The sequence below is a fragment of the Haliotis rufescens genome, unplaced genomic scaffold (assembly GCF_023055435.1).
Source record: "Haliotis rufescens isolate VD_foot unplaced genomic scaffold, xgHalRufe1.0.p SCAF_10, whole genome shotgun sequence".
Taxonomy (NCBI): Eukaryota; Metazoa; Mollusca; class Gastropoda; order Lepetellida; family Haliotidae; genus Haliotis; species Haliotis rufescens.
The window spans coordinates 17220105-17245705 of NW_025963780.1; the positions used below are offsets into that span (position 1 = coordinate 17220105).

The following is a 25601-nucleotide window of genomic DNA, read 5'->3' on the forward strand; positions in this document are numbered from 1 at the left end:
ATGCACTACACATACACAACCCATGCACTACATATACACAACCCATGCACTACCCAAGCACTACCCATGCACTACACATACACTACCCATGCACTACACATACACTACCCATGCACTACATATACACTACCCATGCACTACCCATATGCTACCCACACGCTACCCATGCACATGTGATAACACACTTTCAAACCATGCAAGTAGGCATATATTTCCTTATTTGTGTTTTATTACTTTAAATGTCACAGTTAGAGTTGAACGGTTTTTGTTCATTATTCTTCAGAAGAGAGAAGACATTTGAAAATACTGTTCCTGAATGTCATGAAATCGACTTTTTCTATGCTGATAGGAAGTGTGTTGTGTATATATAGTCAAGTATAATACAAAGTTTTGTTTCTTGTGCAATACATCTATCCTATAATTTCTATGATGTGCTTGAGTCTACACGGGTAGAAATATGCTGTTTCTGTAAGTGTGTCACTTGGCACTGATAAAGACATTCATGTATGACCTTTAGAATTGAAGTGTGCCAACAAGAATAATATATTTCAAAGAAACATTTAAAAACCTGTCCATTGAGCATGTTCACATGTGTGTCCAGTTTGCTTGTGAGAAGTACATTTCTCGCTGGCTTTAATTAATACGCATCATTACAAGGAACTATTTTTTTTAAATGTGATTTCTTAGTGTGTGCTTAGGTCGCAGGAACTTATTTTAATATGCCATTGGTACTTTGATTCAAAGAATATCCAACCATGGTTAAGCATTTTTAAGTATTTCAGTGCTTCATTGAGATAATCAAAATATTTATTTTCATACTGATGATGAAATAATCCCTTATCCACTTTACCATGGAGTTTGAGTCTCTTATCACCCTGATCATTATTCTGTGTTGGAGAGCACCATGACCTGTGCTTGTAGGCTTTGCCAGAGTTGTAAACGTACATCACACTTGTCTTCACTTTAACCTGACATGCCTCGATGTAACTGAAATATACAATTAAAGAACTGTCAGAAATGTTAGAAAAATGCTTTTTGCCCATTAAAAATGGATAGAATTACTCACACACTTTTGCTTTTGAAATATCAAGTACCTACCGATCTACCTACCTGTCGTTTGAAGTATTCCAGTCACGAGGAGTTCTATCGACAATTTTACAGGAGGAAAATTTGAACAAAAACAAAAAGTCCAATGAGGGAAGTTTGGAAACGGACTATAGAAATATGCCCATGTTACTCCGTTTAATAATAACCATAAAACATCTAATCCACAAAAGGACAAGTCATTTGGAGAAAATTCTATATATGCATCTTATAAAATATCAAAATTACGCTGCATTTTTCGTTTCAGTAGTGCTCCCATGATGAATGTTGCATTACACTTGCCTAGCCATTAAACCATGGTACTCGACATGGGGTCTGTAGGAGGAAATATATTCGAGTTCTTTACACTCGAGAGAGACAGAGAGAAACCATTTATTAGTTTAATTAGGGTGTATTAACTGTATAGGGAAAGTACAATAACAGAAATATGTTGAGACCACCTCAACTCGGGTATGCACGGCCGGTGTGAGGTCTTCACCTCAGGACAGGTGTTAGGTAATTACTTCAGGCTATAGGCTGTTTCATACATGCATAGAATAATTTCTATGTTTATCATCATCTTACCTGTAAAAGTTCCTTTTAAGGCCAGAATATCACTGAGAATTATGAGGCTTAAGTTGGTAGATTTGCGTTATTTTGATGTATGCTATCAAAACATTTTTCTAGCATTTCCGACAGCACTTTAAGCAACAGTTTAGTTGATGGTTAATGGGGATGATTCTCAGTCATGATCATATAACTCCAACAATGCTATTAGAATGTATCACCCTCCCTTATACCAGACTGCAGTCTCCCTCACCTGTGTAAACTGACACTGTATTTTCATGCATATGGTTGGAATAGGTCCCCAGCACTCTACTGCTTGTGAGGTTCAGATATTGTGTGATGCTCATAATATCAACCACCTGCTTGTCTGGCCTGAGCTCTATTATTTACTAGAGGCTGTCATATGACTTGAGTACTGCTGACTGCAGCATAAAAAAGCAAACAAAACATTACATAGAAGCTTAGTTGATCAAAATTCTGTGGGTCATGATTCAGCCATTAACGATGGCGTTCCACAGACGTCAGAAGATAGTGGTTTATATCCAGCTGTGACCAGTCGACGCCATCATGGCTAATTCGGCAGTATGTTATCACTAATTACAGGTCTGCTATTTTGCCCACTAATTTGCAGGCTTGTACAGGGGATCCAGATTGCCCATATTCTGCCCAAATGGGGAAAAAATCTTTAATATGGCCATTCTGCTTCAGTTCTAATTGTGATGATTGAACCTTTCATTCATATGAAAGACCATCAGACATCTTTAGGATCAGATTTCATAAATAACTTGCAATAATGCTTCTTCATGTAGATATGAATAATAAGTACTATTCAATTTTGATACAGTTTATGAGAACAAATACTGATGTAACAATTGGATCTTTTAAGGAAATGAGGGACACAAGGCATTTCTGTAAGAAAGAGGATCAGTCCGTTCTGTGTGGGTATGGCGACACACAGATGCAGTCATGCTTCATGAGTGGTCTTGTTGGCTAGGGTAGCATGGTGGTTCATGCCTTGGCTTGTCATCCGAAATATGTGGGTTTGATTCCCGACAATGGGACAATGTTTGAAGACCAAATTTGGTACCCCAAATGTAATATGCCAGGAATATACTAAAACTGCTGTGAAGCACAGCTTAGTTTTGTCCAGTCATCCAAGTGGGTACAAAGCAAAGACACCACCTTTATCCATTGTGTGGCAGCATTGAGATGACCTCCACAACTGACTTTCCAAATTTTTCTGTAACAGTGGAATGGCCTAGTAGTTAAAGTCAAGTTTGATTCCATGCATGGGTAATGTATGAGAAGGAAATTTCTGCTGCCCCCTTGCCGTGATAATGCTGAAATATACATGATATAGTGGCGTGTCCCCAACTCGGAATTGTTTTACTGACCTCATCTGGAGCATGGTGAAGCCAATGTGTGAAGCCCTTTCTGGACACTCCACCACCGTGGTATGCTGGAATAGTGCAAAAAGCACAGTAAAACTATAGCAACTCACTCACCACAGAAACAGAAGTCATTTTCCTTAATGTATATGTCATAATGTTGCAGAAAGAAAGTTTTAATTATTAATTCCATAAAAACACTGCTTTATGGTCCATACTATTGTAAGGGTGTGTGTCAGTAGGCCTTGCACCTGCGTAATAAACATAATGACTGTCAAGTTCTTCCCATCATTCTAATTACAGCAATAATTGATGGCAGTGTGGTCATGCTTCTTGGCTTCAAATCAGTCTAAGCAAATACCATTAGTAATTGGTAGTCACAGTGTGGTACAGTGCAGCGTATGGACGTCACATGTACAGCTGCAGGAGACAGCAGCACCCACGTGGAACACTGCCCCCTGGGATATGGCAAACATCACCTAATACGCAAGAAATTATCATCACTCACATAGTTTGTTTGCATGCACCAAAGACCTCTCTACATGATGTTCTTGCAAGTCCTTGCACTTACTGACAGTTTGGTATTCATCTTAGTGTGAACCTCTGCTGCAGAGAGGGTGTGGCATATTCACCGATTTCGAAACGTGTTTAATTATAGATGTTTGATATTTCAAGATATATATTAAAGAAAATATGAAATGTGATAGCAAGTCCATGTTTATGGGATTTCCTAATGACAAAGACACTTGGTCGTGTTTAACTAGTGTCAGTTTGATGCGAGTGTTTTCGACATGAAATGGATTGCTGCATTATTTATGAAAGGTGGATTGTTTTTTAGAATAAGAATATGAAATATGAATAAATATGAGAGGTATAAAGGTACGATGCTCTGTCAGCTAGAATTTGCATTTCAAACTTTCAATGTTTTGTTTTCAACTTGTTTGAAATGTTCTTCCAAAACTAAATTTCCACTTCGCATGGCTGTAACTGACAAATATTTCACGATTTAAACCAATAGATTTAAATTCTTTTCCATTTTCCATTGCTTTGTGAGCCACTGTTCCTATTGCTGATAACAAATTACTCTCTTTGTACCAAAACAAATCAGGGCCAAATCACAGCTTTGCCAAGCCAAGTTTCTTGAAATTTATATGTTTCTTATTGATTCCTGTGACAATAAATCTTCATGGGTGCTTGGTAATTTCCGCTTTACTGTATTGTTTTATAAATAGCCTGCAGTACCCTGCATGTATATGTCTTTGTCTAAAGGGACCCAACACCCTGGACATTCTAAAAGCTAATGTTGAATGCAATTTGATATTTTACATTCATCCTTCTGTTGACAGGCACTGGTGTGATATTTTCTGTGGGAAATATAACCAGACACTTGAGGGGATTTCCTTAACCTAGGATCATCAGAGGTCTTGCTCCAGATTGTGGTAGGTGGCAGTGTTTGTTTCTTGTATAGTGTCGGGTTATATTAATGAATTTGTTACTTTTGAATTTGCCTGGAAATGGAATTTGTCAATAACCAACTTCAAGCTGTGGATTTGTGTCGTCTATTGATTTTAACAGCTTGTGCCCCTGATTTCAATTTAAAGACCAAGTCTGGATTTGAGGTTCAATGGAAATATAGTGAATGAGGTTATTTTGCTGATGTAAATTGAGATGCAATTGGGTTTGGATGGAAGAGTGTTCTTAAACACTGTTGATTGATTTATGTAAGAGGTATGGAATAAATGGTCAGGTTTGAAAGCAGCAGCTGTCAAATGTATTTGTAGATTTATTTAATCAGGGAGACAATTTGCATCTGTTTGATGTGGATATATAGATGGACATATGTTAAAGTGTGTCATTTGTACGGTCTAGAAGGGGTGTGTCACATGTACAGAGCCTAGAAGGGGTGTGTCACTTGTACATATACTAGAAGGGGTGTGTCACATGTACATAGCCTAGAAAGGGTGTGTCACTTGTACATGGCCTAGAAAGGGTGTGTCACTTGTACAGAGCCTAGAAGGGGTGTGTCACTAGTACAGAACCTAGAGAGGGTGTGTCACATGTACAGAGCCTAGAAAGGGTGTGTCATTTGTACATAGCCTAGAAGGTGTGTGTCACTTGTACAGATACTGGAAGGGGTGTGTCACATGTAAAGAGCCTAGAAGGGGTGTGTCACTTGTACAAAACCTAGAAGGGGTGTGTCACATGTACAGAGCCTAGAAGGGGTGTGTCACTTGTACAGATACTAGAAGGGGTGTGTCACATTTACATAGCAAAGAAGGGGTGTGTCACTTGTACATAGCCTAGAAAGGGTGTGTCACTTGTACATAGCCTAGAAGGGGTGTGTCACTTGTACAGATACTAGAAGGGGTGTGTCACTAGTACAGAACCAAGAGAGGGTGTGTCACATGTACAGAGCCTAGAAAGGGTGTGTCATTTGTACATAGCCTAGAAGGTGTGTGTCACTTGTACAGATACTGGAAGGGGTGTGTCACATGTAAAGAGCCAAGAAGGGGTGTGTCACTTGTACAAAATCTAGAAGGGGTGTGTCACATTTCCAGAGCCTAGAAGGGGTGTGTCACTTGTACAGATACTAGAAGGGGTGTGTCACATTTACATAGCCTAGAAGGGGTGTGTCACTTGTACATAGCCTAGAAGGGGTGTGTCACTTGTACGTAGCCTAGAAGGGGTGTGTCACTTGTACAGATACTTGAAGGGGTGTGTCACTTGTACAGAGCCTAGAAGGGGTGTGTCACTTGTACAGATACTGGAAGGTGTGTCACTTGTACAGAGCCTAGAAGGTGTGTGTCACTTGTACAGATACTAGAAGGGGTGTGTCACTTGTAAGAGAGTCTAGAAGTGCATGTTGTAATAGTAGGGTGCCAATTGTTGTACAAGGGTTCATACCACACTCTTTGTAGTTCGAGAGGATGAACACAGTCCTTGATATGTGTTGACAATGAAAAGACTTCAGTCAAAAATGCTCTATCACTTGGTTATGAAGTTTTATCATTTTGGCCTGCACTTTAGAGATTGGCCTGACAAATAAGTGCATACCTACTTGCCCCATGGATGTTAACATGTTATCTCTTGATAATGATGAACTTGAAGTACCATTCCAGGGAGCCTATCAGATATGATAAATAAAGATACCATACCCTTTGATCAGTACTTTTCACTGGAGAGCATGTCTCAGATTGATCTCATCCAGCATGAGTAACATATTTCAAACAACCATCTGAAATCTGTGAGTCACAGTGTAGGTTCAGTGTAACCTCTGGATTATGCATGTGTAGTGTTTGGTGAAATCTAGAAATGACTCAATACAATGACCTTTAATTTGTACACCTTCTACTTCAAGTGTTCTGGTCTGCCAGATCAAATTGTATTGATGTCAAATTGAGGTGTGTATACCATATATATAAGCCCACTGGAACTAGTTGGTGTCCTGTCATGCTTCCATGTTTTTCCTTATATATTACTGTCCCATCTGGCTCTCATGTTTTACTTTATATAAGCCCACTTGAAGTATATACCATCCTGTCTGGCTCTCATGTTTTACTTTATATAAGCCCACTTGAAGTATATACCATCCTGTCTGGTTCTCATGTTTTACTACATATACGCCCACATGAAGTATATACCGTCCCATCTGGCTCTCATGTTTTACTTCATATACGCCCACATGAAGTATATACCATCCTGTCTGGCTCTCATGTTTTACTTCATATACGCCCACATGAAGTATATACCATCCCATCTGGCTCTCATGTTTTACTTCATATACGCCCACATGAAGTATACACCATCCTGTCTGGCTCTCATGTTTTACTTCATATACGCCCACATGAAGTATATACCATCCTGTCTGGCTCTCATGTTTTACTTCATATACGCCCACATGAAGTATACACCATCCTGTCTGGCTCTCATGTTTTACTTCATATACGCCCACATGAAGTATACACCATCCTGTCTGGCTCTCATGTTTTACTTCATATACGCCCACATGAAGTATATACCATCCTGTCTGGCTCTCATGTTTTACTTTATATAAGCCCACTTGAAGTATATACCATCCTGTCTGGCTCTCATGTTTTACTTTATATAAGCCCACTTGAAGTATATACCATCCTGTCTGGTTCTCATGTTTTACTACATATACGCCCACATGAAGTATATACCATCCCATCTGGCTCTCATGTTTTACTTCATATACGCCCACATGAAGTATATACCATCCCATCTGGCTCTCATGTTTTACTTCATATACGCCCACATGAAGTATACACCATCCTGTCTGGCTCTCATGTTTAACTTCATATACGCCCACATGAAGTATATACCATCCTGTCTGGCTCTCATGTTTTACTTCATATACGCCCACATGAAGTATACACCATCCTGTCTGGCTCTCATGTTTTACTTCATATACGCCCACATGAAGTATACACCATCCTGTCTGGCTCTCATGTTTTACTTTATATAAGCCCACTTGAAGTATACACCATCCTGTCTGGCTCTCATGTTTTACTTCATATACGCCCACATGAAGTATATACCATCCTGTCTGGCTCTCATGTTTTACTTCATATACGCCCACATGAAGTATATACCATCCCATCTGGCTCTCATGTTTTACTTCATATACGCCCACATGAAGTATACACCATCCTGTCTGGCTCTCATGTTTTACTTTATATAAGCAGGGATAATTCTAGGGTTGGTCCTTGTGCTTTTAGCCCCTAAATTTGAAAAAAACCCACATTTTCAAATACAATTGGCCATTTTATCATTGTGCTGTATTGGTGTACCTCTGGAATATTTGAAATTTACACATAAAGGGCCCATTTTAGAAAATTCCTAGAGTGAACCCTGTATAAGCCCACTTGAAGTATATACTGTCTTGTGAGGCTCTCATGTTTTACTTTTTATAAACCCACTTGAAGTGTATGCTGTCCTGTCAAGATCTCACATTTTACCTTATAAAGAAAATACACCACTTGATTATTATATTTGGAGAGTGATAACGTATACTGATCCTGTTCTGATACAAAATTAAAAAATCAATGAATATTATTTATATGTCTGCTGTTGCCTGTCATGGGCCAATGTGCATGAAGTGATCTTAGCAAAAGGAGTTAGTGTGTGTCATGGTATGGGCTGCAATAGTCTAAGCACTATATAACATCATCATTGAAGCCTGTCGGTGAGTTGTTTCTTTGTTCGATGACCGATCTATTGATCATATATGTTGCATTCACAAACTTCGTCAACAATATGTGAGAAATGTGTATTCTTGACACCAAGAAGCCATAGAAAACAAGATGATTCGGTTTTAATATTGTATGAGTATTTTCGTGGATAAACTAATTAGGTAGATTTGTCGTCAGACGTGTCGGTTGTTTTGAGCGTGCTTGTAGGATAAGGATAATTCCTTCAGTCAGTAGATAAGGTAATTACAGCAAGACAATATTGATCATCGACTTAATCCATGATAGCGTATGAAGCCATGACTAAGTAATTCATTCAACCAGTGTCAGTAGAACAAATACATCCTTGTTGCTTGAAAATCACTGATACTAACAGGTTTTTCCACACTGTTCTCAATTTCAATGCATTCCAATGAATGATCAATTATGAATGACAAGTTCTATTAGACGTGTCACATTTCTGGAGGTATGTGGGACATTCTGGTGTTGTCATATGTTTCTGTTTGACAGTGACTGATAAAAGAGTCATTAACTTTCATATTCATTTCGGATTTCATGAAATTGACGTTATTCCGGCTTTTATGCTTTTGATGTAAAAGTACCTGTTATCATATAAATGTATTGATTACTTATAAACAGTAATAGTTATGATGATATGGACATTATGGCTTTTCTGGTTTAGAAGTCACCTAACTGATAACACGAGAAACTACAACAGTCATCTTGTTGAGTTGTTGCTGGTTTAATGCAGAAAAGAGTTTAGAAAAAATTCCTCAACTTTTCCTTCCCTTTATAACGTCACATCTGTAATAGAAAATGTGAACATGAACTGAAGTGTGTAATTTTGAATTGGTTTATAAGATAATTCAATTGGCATGATTTTAGCTTTCAAGAACTGAAAGTTCAAATTAGCTTGTGTGGTGACACAGTATCTGAAGTCAACATGTTCATCTTAATCCTTTACCTTTTATAAATACTTTGCATTGTTGATTCCAGCTATGCCTCAGAATTTAAATCCAGTCTTAGACATTATGGTGGCCATATTGAAATATTTTCATAACCATTACTATTTTCAGAACCATTACTCCAGCCATTTTTGCCTCGTGTTATGAAATTTGATACACATCATACTGTAGGTATGTGGTATGTAAAAAGACTTATGAATCTGTTTTGATTGTATTTTGATGCTGCCATGGCCATCAACATGAAATATTGATGCTGCTATATCTGTTACTTACTTTTCACAATCTTGTTTGGTCTTTCATTAAGACCTTTATTCTCGATTGCTTCAAATATTTATGTTTATACTTAAGTTTACTTTGAAAACAATGCATGAGTGACATTTATTTCAATATCCCCCAAGCAATTTGCCACTGACAAAGTAGACACAATCAACTTCTTTAATACTGCAAAAAGCGACGTTTCGGTTTCGATCCTTAAACCACTGTCATCCGCCAACTTCTAAGTAATGCCTATCAAACAATTCAATTTGCCACTGTGTTGAGCTGTGGATGATATTTATGTTGTTATCAGAAAGCCCAATAGTAGGATGAATATCATCACTCTCCACATCGAGGTCTTACTTGTCAGAAACAGCTATGTTCTTGTCATTGAGCCTCTGCTGTATAATCAATCGCTCCTAGAATGAATGTTGCGTGGTTGTCCTGGGCTTAACTTGTAGTTCCAGCAAACCAATGTTAAACACCCATATCAGGGCAGTTTGCTTATTTTGGCGCAACTTGAGGACAAACGTAAGTAACTACGGCACTAATTATTACAAAATTGGTGTGAGGAACTACGGTATTTTGAAATAATCTGTCTATCTATAATATGAAGTTTAACACAACCAATGACATTTCATGAAATCAACAAAGGTGTTGGTTTTTTTTATCAAAGATGCTGTTCATGCGATTATCTCTTCTTACCTTTCATCTAAAGGTTATCATGTCAACACAATGTGCAAGTACAGAGGATGATATTTCATCCTGATTACAAACTAAGACATTTGGCAAGGTTGGTTAACCTTCCAACTGTAATCAGCCTCACATCGACTGAAACTGACACCTGCTCATATGAATAACCAAGAACTGCCCAGTAGTTTTTCCAAACAGGTTTTGCCAGAAGAATTATTTTTATCATATCAAAGATTAAAGTCTTTTGAAGATGATTTCATAAGCAGTTTTGTCTTTGAATCGCTGGACCTTGATTTAAGATTGACAAAGAGAGACATCTGACTTAAGTATTTCCTGGCTTGTCTTTAATCTTTCCTTTGTTTGGGGGTTAAAGATACTTAAAGATACTTAATTCTTCAGTCTTCTAATTGGAATGGACATGTTCTTTGCAACTTCATTAAGGAGTGCCTCAGGCACTGATGCTTTCATGCCTCTTATACTTTTTGTATGTTTAATATAAAAACAAATCAAAGCTGTATGTGAAATATGCACTCCATGCTGTCAAGATGTTCTGTGGACCTTTAATTTGATGGGTTTTCCATTCAAGTTGATGTGGAGCAGGATTGTCTTCTTGATCACAGAGCTATAAAGAAATTCTTTCATTTTGGCCCAACATTTTATGATGTTGTTTGTTACATGGATATGGCAGCCCTGATTTTGATATATGGGAAAAGAGAGCTTGTTGAAATAGGCTCGTGGTAAATTATATATTAGCCATGCTTTATTGAAAGGAGTATTTAACATGATATTCAGGATAGCAGGTTCCTGTGGGGATTAAGTGTTAGAAAGGTTTCTGACATCCTTTGATTGTTATACAAGGCAAGTAAGTGATTGGGTGGTCAGGCTCTGTGACTTGGTAAAATGCATGTCATTGTACCCTGATGCCATTGGATGTTGCTCCTAATATTGATCACTGGTTTGTCTAGTCCATAGTTAATTATTTACAAACCAGTGTCATGTGTGCAGAGTTCAACATCAAATGAACAAAAGTATTGGTGGGGTGGGTTGGTCGTGTGTGTGGAGCCCTGTCATCTAACAGTATCTGTGGGGTGGTCGTGTGTGTGGAGCTCTGTCATCTAACAGTATCGGTGGGGTGGTCGTGTGTGTGGAGCCCTGTCATCTAACAGTATCGGTGGGGTGGTCGTGTGTGTGGAGCCCAGTCATCTAACAGTATTGGTGGGTTGGTCGTGTGTGTGGAGCTCTGTCATCTAACAGTATCGGTGGGATGGTCGTGTGTGTGGAGCCCAGTCATCTAACAGTATCTGTGGTGTGGTCGTGTGTGTGGAGCCCTGTCATCTAACAGTATCGGTGGTGTGGTCGTGTGTGTGGAGCCCTGTCATCTAACAGTATCGGTGGGATGGTCGTGTGTTTGGAGCCCTGTCATCTAACAGTATCGGTGGGGTGGGTTGGTCGTGTGTGTGGAGCCTGTTATCTGACAGTATCGGTGGGGTGGGTTGGTCGTGTGCGTGGAGCCTGTCATCTAACAGTATTGGCGGGGTGGGTTGTGTGCACCTGTGCGAGGAGCCCAGTCATCTAAGAGACACAAATTTTGTGCCCCGTAGTTCTGCCACAATCTGATGATCATGGGTTTGAATCCCCGATTTGCCCTGGTTATGATTACCCAGCACCATAACCATGTTTGTGGATAATGTCCAGGACCTGAACTGACTGAGCTCTCTCAGTTTCAGTTTAGCGGAGCGGCAATCTTGTTCAGCATACAGAAGACATAGCTTTAGCTTCAAACACTTGGCATTTCTCATTGCAGACTGACTCTACTATCTGGCAAATAGAGTTATAACATAAGGCCACATTAGTTATACATAGTGGATATCAGATATATTTTATAATCATTTCATCAAGAACAACTCGCCCAATTTCAATTCTGGAAGTGACAAGGACATGCAAGAAGATGGGTCCCAGCAACCAGTGCAGGCAACTGAAGGGATCGGGTGGTTAGACTTAATTAATAACATCATTTATTGAATGTCATCACATCCCAGTTGAGTTAATCGATGGTCATGATGTAAATCACTGGATTGTTGATTAGTGCAGCATTACACAACAAAAAACAATATTTGCTCATGCAGGGTCGACATGCAATTATTTATTTACAGAAACTGGTTGTTTTAATCTTGATACTTCTATCATCCTTGCATGTGAAATACATTGTCACCATCAGCTACGTGGATCTCATTACAGTATTTTCTTGAGTATAGTGCGCACCCAAGTATAATGCGCACCCCCCTCTAGCGGATACAGTATTTTTTAGAAAAAAACATTTCGAATATTATGCGCAGAAAAAAAACACCCTACCCCGTCAGCGAATTCCAGTAAACGAATGGGTGATGAGAAACTTGGTCAGTACAAATTTGAAATTTGAGATAAAAAATCATCAGACATGTTGATTTACTGTTTAGATAGTCTTTTTTGTTCTGCTAGGCATTGTTTTACATCCAGAAACTAAGATTACCTTGTGTATTTTCTCGTAAACTGAGCCGGAAACATCAATCAGCTGTACACACGTTTTCTTGGGATCTACCAGTGATTCGGTCAAGAAACACCCAATGATAAAACTTTACAGTATTTTAATGCACGGATCAGCAAAAATTGTATCTGAAATTATTATTTTTTATCAGTAATAGCTTTTACTAAATATATTTAAAATAATAATAACCCTAAGCGTTGCAGCTGATCACTGTTGCCGGTTATTATTTTTCACATGGAACCAGTTTGACCAGTCAACGTCGAGGCTCCCGCGCGCGTGATCGTGAGAACTACGTGTTGACATAGAATCGTCAAACTATAACAAATATGACTTTTAACGAATCATGGCATTTATGATATATGTATCCATTCTCTAAAGTTTGTTTCAAGGCGTCAATAGCGGTAATCTGACAGTGGTTGATGTTAAAAACCGTTAACGGTGAGTTGTGCGATCTTCTGATTGCTTCACACACGATTTCGCCAAACTTAATCAAAACAATATAAAAAGGAATTTTGAATAACATTAATGAAATTAGTTACAAACATGAGTCCAGATATACAAAGAACACTTTTAATGAACAGACAGTGTAATTACATGATTAATTTGCATACTTCAGTATGGATTTGTTGACATGGTATTTCCGGTGTTACGTGCTCTTAGTAATGTCTTTCTGTTGGGGGGAAAAACATCAAAACACATTATGGCATGTATAATGCGCACCCCCTTCTTCTGTTTTTTTTAAAAAGTGCACACTATACTCAAGAAAATATGGTATTGGAAAATATGTTCTATTTATAAGTTTCGATGTTCTGTTCTTAACTACCAACACCAAATGCCACTAGTGGATATAGTGATCTATATCTTGTGTGTCAGCTCCAGTACAACAAGAGTTACTACTGGATAGGTCAAGGCTTAACAATTGATGTATTTACAAGAGCAACTGGAAGGACACTATTATTCATTCAGGCGGTGTCCTTACCCCTGATATGTGTAACAGCTTGAAGAGAACATACCATATTTCCTCTAATAAAAGCTGCTGCTCTAGTAGACGCTGGAGTGCAACCAAATTGGATAAATCAAGTCCAAGTTTCTAATGGATGCTGCATCAAGTAAAGCTGTAAATGAATTATTCCCAGATTCAAGACCGTATAATGAATGGTCCCTAACTTATGGGGAAGAAAAAGAGGCTGATCTATAATACATACTGGGTTTCCAATAAATGCTGGTACGTAAAAATGTCTGAAAAATGCATGTGAGGGAATATGTCTGATTTGAGGAAATATAGTACGTATCAGTAGAGCCAGAGACTGGATGCCCCCGAACTTTTGCAAGGAGACTCATGCTGTGATGATGGTGCACTGAAACTCAAGTCACTTTCAAAGCCATTCAGTTGGTTACTTATACTCATTTATAACTGTGCATTGGCCCAATATTTTGCTTAAAGGTGATTAAGTGCACTCATAGATACTGTGCATTGGCCCAATATTTTCCTAATAAGTGATTAAGTACATTCATAGATAACTTTGTATCGGCCCAGTGTTTTGCTTTAAGGTGATGAAGCGCACTCATGGATAACTGTGCATCAGTCCAATTTTATGCTTAAAAGTGGTCCATGCAAGACAGATTTCATGCTTTTGGAAGATGAAAGGTGTTCGTTTTTGTGTTTCGTTTCTGGAACAGATCCTATATCCCATGCCTGTGTGAAGCTTGTTTGATGGTGGCTGATTAGCCTGGATAGAAGAAGACCCGTGAAAGCAGATTTGAAGCTGCACCACTCCCATAACCTCAAGCAGTACATGAACCAGGGATCCATTACAGCCGCTGGGAAATTCCCCCAACCTTGCTTTGACATGGAGATGTGTTGTTGTAGATGCGATTACTGTGTATTACCAAAAGCCCACTTTGACCCATCTTGCTTCAACATTAATCCCTCCATTAAATCTAGTTGCCTCTGGATTAACACTCACTCCCAGTAATAATCTATGCTGAAATAAATTAGAAATAAACACAACATTTTCCAAATAAATGATTGCTTTTGGAGACATGGGGATTGACGGCTTTTGTCTTCAGATTGTGGATGGAAACTTCAAAGTTGTTTATGTTTTATCTGGTACGGCATTGCGCTCCACAGTAGATGAAGAATAATGGAGGTGACAGTTAGAGCTTTGATCCCACATTTGTCGGTGGCTTTATGGTCCAGCAGGGGGCACTATCAATTGGTGACTGGACATTGTAGGGAAAGGAAATCGGGCTTTAATTTGGTACTGGGAATTGATTCATTTGCCGCACAAAAACAACCTATGTGCTTCAGTGTTGTGAACAGGTAATCGATTGGAACGGATTTGATCTTATCTTGGTAATGGTGGAAATATGCTGTTTTAGTCTTAGTACAGGGAAGGAGGCTATCTTTAGATGCAGTAAAGAGTACTAAGATGTAACCAAAGTGCCAACTAATTTGGTTGCCATCATGGTTAAATTTTGCTTTGGCAACTTTTGTGTTTGTTTTATTATGCCAATAAACATCAAGATGGAATGTCTCCTCAAGGTTGGCTCCATAATCTTAGTTTGGAGCCTTGACAATTAAAGAGCTTTTGGCTCCTCAGGAGTCAAAAGAATTTGCATTGTGCATCCTGCAACAGAGATATTCCATTGCTATGGAATGGAATGGATATTTTTATATGTATATGTGATTGTTTCTTTGATTGTTAAACTTGACAGGTGTCATTCCTCTTGTCTGAACCTGTGGGGTTCCTCTCTTGTAGGTTTTTCATGTAACAGAAACTGTTTATTATACTGATATTGAAATAAAACTGCAATATGCCCATTCCAGGTCCTGGAGAGTTTTTGACTAATGACACGCTTGTCTTCATGGCATTCATTACCTCACTCACACCAGATAACTGAAATCACATTGACGTTGCTCTACCTGTCCCGGTCATTCATGTCCATAGTCAGGTTACATGCTGTGTCGAAGTCCATCTACCTGTCCAGGTGAATCATGTCATCGTCAGGTTACATGCTGTGTCGAAGTCCATCTACCTGTCCAGGTGAATCATGTCATCGTCAGGTTATATGCTGTGTCGAAGTCCATCTACCTGTCCAGGTGAATCATGTCATAGTCAGGTTATATGCTGTGTCAAAGTCCATCTACCTCTCCAGGTGAATCATGTCATCGTCAGGTTACATGCTGTGTCGAAGTCCATCTACCTGTCCAGGTGAATCATGTCATCGTCAGGTTATATGCTGTGTCGAAGTCCATCTACCTCTCCAGGTGAATCATGTCATCGTCAGGTTACATGCTGTGTCGAAGTCCATCTACCTGTCCAGGTGAATCATGTCATAGTCAGGTTACATGCTGTTTCGAAGTCCATCTACCTCTCCAGGTGAATCATGTCATAGTCAGGTTATATGCTGTGTCAAAGTCCATCTACCTCTCCAGGTGAATCATGTCATCGTCAGGTTACATGCTGTGTCGAAGTCCATCTACCTGTCCAGGTGAATCATGTCATTGTCAGGTTACATGCTGTGTCGAAGTCCATCTACCTCTCCAGGTGAATCATGTCATTGTCAGGTTATATGCTGTGTCGAAGTCCATCTACCTGTCCAGGTGAATCATGTCATAGTCAGGTTATATGCTGTGTCGAAGTCCATCTACCTCTCCAGGTGAATCATGTCATCGTCAGGTTACATGCTGTGTCGAAGTCCATCTACCTCTCCAGGTGAATCATGTCATTGTCAGGTTACATGTTGTGTCAAAGTCCATCTACCTCTCCAGGTGAATCATGTCATTGTCAGGTTATATGCTGTGTCAAAGTCCATCTACCTGTCCAGGTGAATCATGTCATAGTCAGGTGACATGCTTAGTCGAATTCCATCTACCTGTCCAGGTGAATCATGTCATCGTCAGGTTATATGCTTAGTCGAAGTCCATCTACCTCTCCAGGTGAATCATGTCATAGTCAGGTTACATGCTGTTTCGAAGTCCATCTACCTGTCCCGGTGAATCATGTCATCGTCAGGTTATATGCTGTGTCAAAGTCCATGTACCTGTCCAGGTGAATCATGTCATAGTCAGGTTACATGCTGTGTTGAAGTCCATCTACCTGTCCAGGTGAATCATGTCATAGTCAGGTTACATGCTGTGTTGAAGTGTGGACCAGGGATGGTGGGGTGACCTTGTCTCATCTTATCGAAGACCCAGGTTTAGTTCCCCAGTACAGTGTCCCCCCACCTTGATATTGCTGGAATATTGCTAAAAGTGATGTAAAATCTAACTCACTCAAGCATCGATGCGCCGAGCCAGTAGTCAATATCCTTGATAAGAAATACTGTCCCAATTATTTGTCATGCTCAAGAGCCATGGCCATCCAATGATCATCATCTAGCTTACAACAAGCATGGGTGTTGCCAGTGAGCCAGTAAGTAATTAAGCCTGGAGACATCAGTAGGGGGAAGTGAGTGACAGTCAACCATTCAGAACACAGCTGCATGATGGTCTTTGCTGATGGTCACTATCTATTTATATCTACAATGGTGGCCACTCTGTCTCTTAAAGGGGAGCCATGACAGTATTAAAAGGCATTCCCAGCAAATTTGAATCTTGTCCTTTGAACACCTCTGTGTCTGCTATCTTAGATTTCAATATAAAGATCCATCTAACAGTTAAATGTTACCCGATGACACTAAAGTGAGTGAGTTGGGTTTAACACCGCTTTGAACAGTATTCTAGTTATGTCATGACATTTCAGTGTAATGTGGGAGGAAAGCCCGAAGTGATGCAGGTCTCAAATGTTTGCCACTTTGGTGAAAATAAAGCACGGGTATAGTGCTGGCAAACGATTCAAACCCACAAACATAGGTTCCTAGCTACCCATGGGACGCAACTCTGTACAGCGAATTGCGGTACCTTAGAGTGAGTGAGTGACCTATGTCCCCCCCCCCCCCCCCGAATTACGCTGAAAGAATGTCTTAATTTCCCACATGGTATTCTCTACAATGGCTACAGACGTAGCCAGAAAATGGGCACCAGTGCATAGAACAGGTCTTCATCACCAACAAGCAAGTGAGGATGCTGGGGTATATCCTGGCACAGTTAACTTACAGTGTCATTGATGCAGAACTTTTTTATTTCAACTTTTCAATTCAAGTGTTGAGATAGCTTTAACTGAAGTCCAAAAAGGTTCCAGGCAAGAGGTTGAGAATTATGACCACAAAGTCTTTCCCACAAATGAGTGTACCCTTTGAACTAGATGAAGAGGCACTTGGCTATGAGCATGTTAGTGATAGTGTACCTTCTATAGGTTTGTTCAAGGGGATATTAAGTAACCAGCCTCTCATCCTTGTGCAAAGCCAATCGTGCATGAGCGTTAGATAACACTTCAGTACAAGGGGCCAGTATAGCCAAATAGCTTCATGTTAGTAGTATAAGCTGCTTGAAACTGCCTATACCTTAAGACACTGTCTCATTATGGTTGCATGGGAGAGTTCTTCACAATCTGATGATCATGACAATTCATTTTTAACAGTTTTCTGAGAAGACAAGATTAATGAACCACTTACATTGTCAGGAATGTGCCACGTTTCAAAAAATTGTTTTGGTAGATAGGTAGGATATTACCGAACATGTGTATGAGATGGCTTGTTTTGGGTTAGGATTACAAGAGCTGCACTGTTTTGAGTGTATCATTGCCCAATGAATATGATGTTTATAGTGAGTATGTCGAATAAGGATGATTCATATCCGACAGCTGAGCAGCTTATCATTTGTCGTGCATATTTCTCGTGCAGATGGATAGAATTTGTTTCATCTTTGGCAGATATGTTCATTTGTCAATGGATAAAAACATTATTAAATGTTATTATTTTCATATTTAATGTTTGAGAGAAATATCTGGGTAATGTTGCCATGACAAAGTAAGAACAAGTTTGTCAATGTTATATTGTTTGTACTTGCTGACATATATTGATTCTATTCTCAGTCGACAACATGAAAAATAGGTTGTGTAAAACAGCAGCAGAAATCAATAGATATTCAATCTGTACATGTGCATATGAATATACATAAGCACTTTCAAGTGTGTAGGTGCATTTGCCAGTGGACAAAGTTGACAAAACTTCATTATCTTATTATCATCATATATTGTCATAGGTGTATACACATCTTCATTCCTGAATATTTCATTTGCTAGATCCTAAATGAACACAGACGTGTGCCCTTTTGTTCCCAAGCAACAGTCCTGTACTCATGGTGGTGCTCTAGCTGGCACTGGATTTCATCCCTCCCCATCTCAAACCGTCAGCTGATATCTTGGTTTCACGATGTTGTTTCATTCTAAATGGTAGGCACAAGGTTTGTAAGATGTTGTTTCATTGGTTAAATAGTAGACAAGGTTTGCAAGGTGTTTCATTGGTTAAATGGTAGGCACAAGGTTTGCAAGGTGTTGTTCACTGGTTAAATGGTAAGCACAAGGTTTGCAAGATGTTGTTTCATTGGTTAAATGGTAGACACAAGATTTGCAAGGTGTTGTTCATTGGTTAAATGGTAGACACAAGGTTTGCAAGATGTTGTTTCATTGGTTAAATGGTAGACACAAGGTTTGCAAGGTGTTCCATTGGTTAAATGGTAGACACAAGGTTTGCAAGGTGTTGTTTCATTGGTTAAATAGTAGACACAAGGTTTGCAAGGTGTTCCATTGGTTAAATAGTAGACACAAGGTTTGCAAGATGTTGTTTCATTGGTTAAATAGTAGACACAAGGTTTGCAAGGTGTTCCATTGGTTAAATAGTAGACACAAGGTTTGCAAGGTGTTGTTTCATTGGTTAAATAGTAGACACAAGGTTTGCAAGGTGTTGTTTCATTGGTTAAATAGTAGACACAAGGTTTGCAAGGTGTTCCATTGGTTAAATAGTAGACACAAGGTTTGCAAGGTGTTCCATTGGTTAAATAGTAGACACAAGGTTTGCAAGGTGTTCCATTGGTTAAATAGTATAGACAAATTGTACATGAGCTAACAGCCTGCTTGTCATGGTTTTGACATGTTTGCTCACACCTTTCTCATTTCCTAGAGGAACTTGGGAGAAACAACTCATCTCTTTACAAACACCCACGCACTGGTATGTTAAAACAAAAAACCACTAGAAACACCAAATACCTCTTTTTATATTTGTAATAATAACAAATATAATTTCAAATTATTGTCCACATCAGGATGTGGGCTATGATATGAAAGGGCTTATCAGATCTTGCGCCTAAAACATTTTGTATCGGATGTCAAATATTAAAGTTGCATGATACAAACTAGATCTCTTCTAAGAACATCAGGATGACATTTGTTGAAGTAATTTTGCCCACAGCTATGGAGAAAATGGTGAATGTCTTGCTTTCACACACACCTTCATCTTAAAGCATTCCTACTCAGCTCATTTGACATTTGCGGGTAAGCTACACTGCCTGCCTTTGCTGGAGGAACAAGGTGGAATACTTTGTTTATGTTCTCAGCGTACTGACAAGCATGGTGAAGGAAGGTGATCTGATGATGTTAGAAGAAATGTCAATATTTTCGGGTCCCACTTTTGCACATGAACAGAGCTTCCCTTCTCAATATCAGGGATAATTTGTAGTAAATAAAATTAGGACAATGTTGACAGTTGTGTATTTTGTCTAGACGGCAGATTGGTGCCGAGTCTATGTAAAATTTATGCATCTAAAGATCATGTCTGTGAGGTGCTAAAGCAAAGAGGTCTAGCCACAACTCTAGCCACAACTTTAGCCACCGTTTGGTGGTAGGCAGCTTGTTTAGGGTATCTCTCATGTTTGTTTTGCAGGTAATAAATATATGGTATTTTTTTCCAAATATGTCTTATCTATGACATTTTGTTGGGAAAACTGACATTGATCATTGGGCCACCAGGGAGCTGTGTTATATTGGACACTTTGCCAGCGATGCAATTGCAGTGATAATCTAGGGGTCTGATGATACATGTGAATCTTGTGTATGTTTCCGTGCACACCTCGTGTTGTTACATTGGCATTTCAATTGTTCACAGATAGAGGGAATGGAAATAGGTTATAGGTGGTTTGGAGGTGCTGGTGGTATTGGGGTTGAAGATAGTGATAATTGGGGTTGGAGGTGCTGGTGGTATTGGGGTTGAAGATAGTGATAATTGAGGTTGGAGGTGGTGGGTGGTATTGGTGGTAGTGTAGTATTGACAGTGATGGTGGTCACCCGGTCATGGTGTGTCCAGCTTGTCAGTTGACTGTGGTTAGTGTTAAGTTTATGGGGTTATCTCATCAGCATGTTTAGTGTGGGGAGGTGTGTGATAGCCTAGTGAGTGAGTATGGTTTTATACCGCTTTTAACAATATTCTAACAGGGGACACAAGGAATGGGTTTCACACATTGTACCTACATGGGGAATTGAACCTGAGCCTTTGGCGTGATGAGCTTTATCCAGTTAGGTGTCTGTCTGTCAATTTGTCTGCTAAGCCAACTGGTTCTGGGTTCAAACCCATCATTCATCCAGCTTGTGATCTTTGGGCTGTCAGCACCAAGCCATGGTCAAGTGGTAAACATTGTCACACATTTTATATCACCAGTCACATTTACACTCACAGGAGGCAGAGGGGGCACGGGTGGCCCAGTCGTCTAAGGCGCCGCGATTCGCTGTACAGAGTTCCGTCCCTTGGGCATGCCAGAAACCTATGATTATGGGTTCGAATCTCGGTTTGCCCCAATTATGTTTCTAAGTTTGTCAGCACCATACCCGTGCTCGTGGGTTTCACCGAAATAGTTAATCTGAGACCTGCATCACTTCGGGCTTTCCTCCCACATTAAGCTGACACGCTGTGATATAACTGAGGGCGTAAACCCTCACACACACAGACAGGAGACAGAAGTCTCCCCTGACCCAGGATTATGCATCATCTTCAGTGTTTTAACAGAATCATGTAATGCGCTGCACCCAAGGACACAACTGCCCTCCCTATCGCAGTAATCCCCATACATGCATAGGGTTATGCCCCTCAAGTAGGTCACTGTGGCATCCAGATATGCCCTATCTGAACACACAGTAGTTATTGAACCCTGAAGTAACTCACGATAGGTCATCGAGCCAATGCAGACTAAATTCTTCTTTTTTTATAAAGACCCGGGCTTTTAACCTCAGGAAGATCAAGATAACTTACCTGAATCAATAATGTAAAGAAAAGAGAAATATTTACAGGCAAGACTACAAGTTGCTGTAAACAGTAGAGCACAAAACTACTTTGCTTGGTGGTGTCATGGGGCACAGGAATTCGTAGCTGTACACAAATAAAAATATGTTCTATGCCTGTGGTTTGGGGCATAGGAGCTTAGCCATCCTTGGTGGGCTTTCATTAGAGAGTCGAGACTTGAAGAAAAACAGTTGGAGAGCCTTGTGAATGTCAAGCTACTTCGCCTGGATCTGTGCAGAGTAAGACGCATATCAAAGGGCACGAGTGATAGACAAAAGCGTTGGTTGCAGAGGACAGTATGAACGGCTTGTAAACAGATAACCTTGGTTCCTTTGAGTTACATGTAGGTGGGGGTGAGGTGAAATGGGGTTTAATGGCGCGTTCAAGATGATTGCACTTATGTAGTGACATGCATGCATGTACGTGTGTGGCTGCTTGTGTTGGTATGGATCAATGCCAGTAGTATTATAGTGCTAACCCACTGAGATACCATGCCACCATGGATAGCCAACTCAGAAACATAGACTGCAAGCCGACCAGTCCTTGTTTTTTCCCATTAATGCTGATCGACAGGCAGGATAACAACAGTTACTTTTTTATAACATCTTTTGCTATGACACGGCAGGGGATCGAAACCACTGACCTTCTGCTCTCCGGGCAGATGCTCTATCGTCTAGATCACAGAGAGGTTCATCTACATTTGCTGTTAAAATAACACATTGTGATCAAGTGGTCTAATAATAGGTAGAGTCCTGTTAAGCCCTCTTAATAGAGGTATTGTATTGTTAGCTAGGCACCTTTACTTTGACCACTACCGCACAGTTCCAATTAGTGACATTTTCAGAACTTGTCTTGCAGACTTTTCCTGTAGATATTAGAGACATCTTGTTTTGAAAATACTTAAACCGGTTTCTCGTCTTACTGAAACCGTTTTGTATGCAATTGACTGTTTTCATGATATCAAAATATTCAAACCATCTCCAGTGCAAGCTACCACTGATAGACTGTTTCAAACTTTGGATACTTTTTATAAATATTTTAAAGTGAAAACTTCTTATTGTAGTGCTCAATATTAATATTGAAAGTTACATAAACGTAACTGCCAATGATTAGTAATAATATTAAGGTGGGATAATGAATATGTGCTTGCACATTTCCGAATGGGTTAGGAATTCTGTTCAAACCATAAATGGTTATTTGAGTAATTATGACAGGCCAAGTATACATATCGGTCTTCTTAACATGTGGCTTTAGTTTATTAGAGATTATTAGACTGAAAGGGATTGACACTCAGGCTTCCAGCTTGTGGCTCAGAATGTAATTCATAGACTGTACCAATACAACTGAAAACAACCCTTGGACTACAGAAACTACCAAAGACTCTTTGGTGGAGAGAGTTGAGCACTTGATCTGGTTGTGTCTAGACGGTGATGGAGTATTTGTGTAGACAATGCTTGGATACTTGTCTCCTTGAGGTGGCAGTTATAGAATGTGTTTAGGTGCTAGGGTTGAAGGATAAGGCCTCAAACTGTTGCTGGAGGTGGCAACAGACTCTACAGTCAACTGACAATCGGTAGTTGTCAAGCAAGCATCATGACCTGTAATGTAAGGAGGTTGATGATCTAGTGAGTTGCAAGTTGCAAGTTGTGATCTGATTGTGATGATTTCAAGAGAAAAAGCAAAATCATTTTGCTGTCAGTTTCAATTTACAGAGTTACATAGTGATACATTTTGTCAATAAAATGTCCTCAGTGATGGTTCACATTACCGGTAATATTCCTGGCTCCGCAACTCTCTAGCAGGTGGATAATTAATGGACTTCTGTCTCAGTAGCAGAGTGTAGCAGGTGACGAATGTTTGTCTTCTGATGGGGAAGAGGCCTGATTCTTGTCATTGTCATGCAATTATGATTACATACACTAATCAAACAGGTAGATGACTTTAAATACCCATGATGTTTCTGAATTAGTGGTTGTGTAGTTGATGGAGAAGACAAATAAGCTGCACTCTTGCTTCACATCTGAGAGAGTCATATCAGTACAGTAATATCTTTCTAACAGTAGTTTCAAATGTCACCATACTAACAAGTCTAAAGAGCTTCTAGAAGATTTGTTAATGCATGACTGTTTTTATGTAAGGTTTAATAGATCGAAGTGTTAATGCAGATATCCTCTGTTCTGATTCCACTTGGGGGCACGGGTGGCCCAGTCGTCTAAGGCACTGCGATTCACTGTGCAGTGTCGCCCCGATTATGTTTCTAGGTTTGTCAGTACAATAACCATTCTCGTTGTTTCACCAAAGTGGTAAACGTCTGAGACCCGCATCACTTCGGGCTTTCCTCCCACATTAAGCTGACACGCCGTGATATAAATGGAATATTGTTAAAAGTGGCTTTAAACCCAACTCACTCACTCTGATTCCACTTAAAAATAGGTCACCAGCAACCTATGCTGGTTGTGAGGGGACCAAATCGGCCAGGTGGTCACTCTTCATGACTTGCATGTCATCGCATTCCAATTGTGTGGGTTGATGCTCAGGGTGTCAGTCACTGGTTTGTCTGGTCCAGAATTGATCATTTACAGGTCACCATCATATAGCTGGAATATTGTTGAGTGTCGGGTTAAAACCACATCAGAACATGCATAAAAGATGTATTAAGATTTTCTAATTCCTTATGACTACGTCTCGACAATTGAACGGTAATGTATACCCATTATTGCTCTCTACATCCAGATGCTGGAAACCTGAACGTGTGCTGGAATGCACTTGCCCTTTTCTTTTGATTGATGTCATAGAAGTAATATGAATCAATTTTTCTCCATTTCAATTTTTACCATGTTATGTAAAGCCATTTTCTTTTACGTCATTTATGTGAGATCAAAGGTAATGTAAAGCAATTATTTGCTACTTTAGTTCAAGCATGGAAAGGAAGGAACAGTGATTAGTTTTACCGCAGCTTCTAGCTAACCTATCTGTATATTTAAGATTGAATACATTTCAATAATGTTTCACTGAACGTTGTCACACAAATAGAACATTGAGATATGGAGCAGAATGATAAAGATTGCCCTTTTTTCAATGATACTTTAGTTATCAGATTCTTTTCCCCTGAGCTGGCAAATCTAATCAGACAATTTTTACCCTCCCAAGAAAATCTATTACGAGAGTAGTATTTTGACTCCAGTTGAATATTGAATCTATTTATCTTGTTAAATTTTGTTTAAGGTAACATTTTCCCATTAATGCCTGTTTGTGCTATTGTCTACACAACATCACGGTGAATGTGTTGAAGGGATACGACACTGAAGCACTGAGGCCATGATTAGTTACAGCAGATTTTCATTCCTGCCCATCTCAACACCAAACACGTAACTGCCGCTCATCACTATTTACCCAAATACAGAACAGTCAGAATGATATTTGTAACGTGTGTTTCCATGAAATACACCATACAAGTCTTGTTTGTTTATTTGTTGTTTAAAGCCGCACTCAGCAATATTCCAGCTATATGACGGCGGCCTGTAAATAATCGAGTCTGGACCAGACAATCATGAGCATCGATCCACACAACTGGGATAGACGACATGCACCAACCATGTCAGCGAGCCTGACCACCCAATCCCATTAGTCACCTCTTACGACAAGCATAGTCGCCTTTTACTGCAAGCATGGGTTACTGAAGATCTATTCTACCCCAAATCTT

At 39.6% G+C, this 25601-nt stretch overlaps 1 protein-coding gene across 14 annotated transcripts in view; it reads left to right on the forward strand.

Annotated features, from left to right (window-relative positions):
- LOC124110710 (zinc finger CCCH domain-containing protein 10-like) overlaps positions 1–25601 on the forward strand; it is a 332500-nt gene that overhangs the window by 243947 nt on the left and 62952 nt on the right. For all 14 annotated transcript variants that reach the window (XR_006857311.2, XR_006857310.2, XM_048387524.1 and 11 more), the window contains one exon: positions 4385–4477. The gene's annotated coding sequence lies outside the window, so the exon portion shown is untranslated. The remainder of the gene's footprint in view (positions 1–4384; positions 4478–25601) is intronic.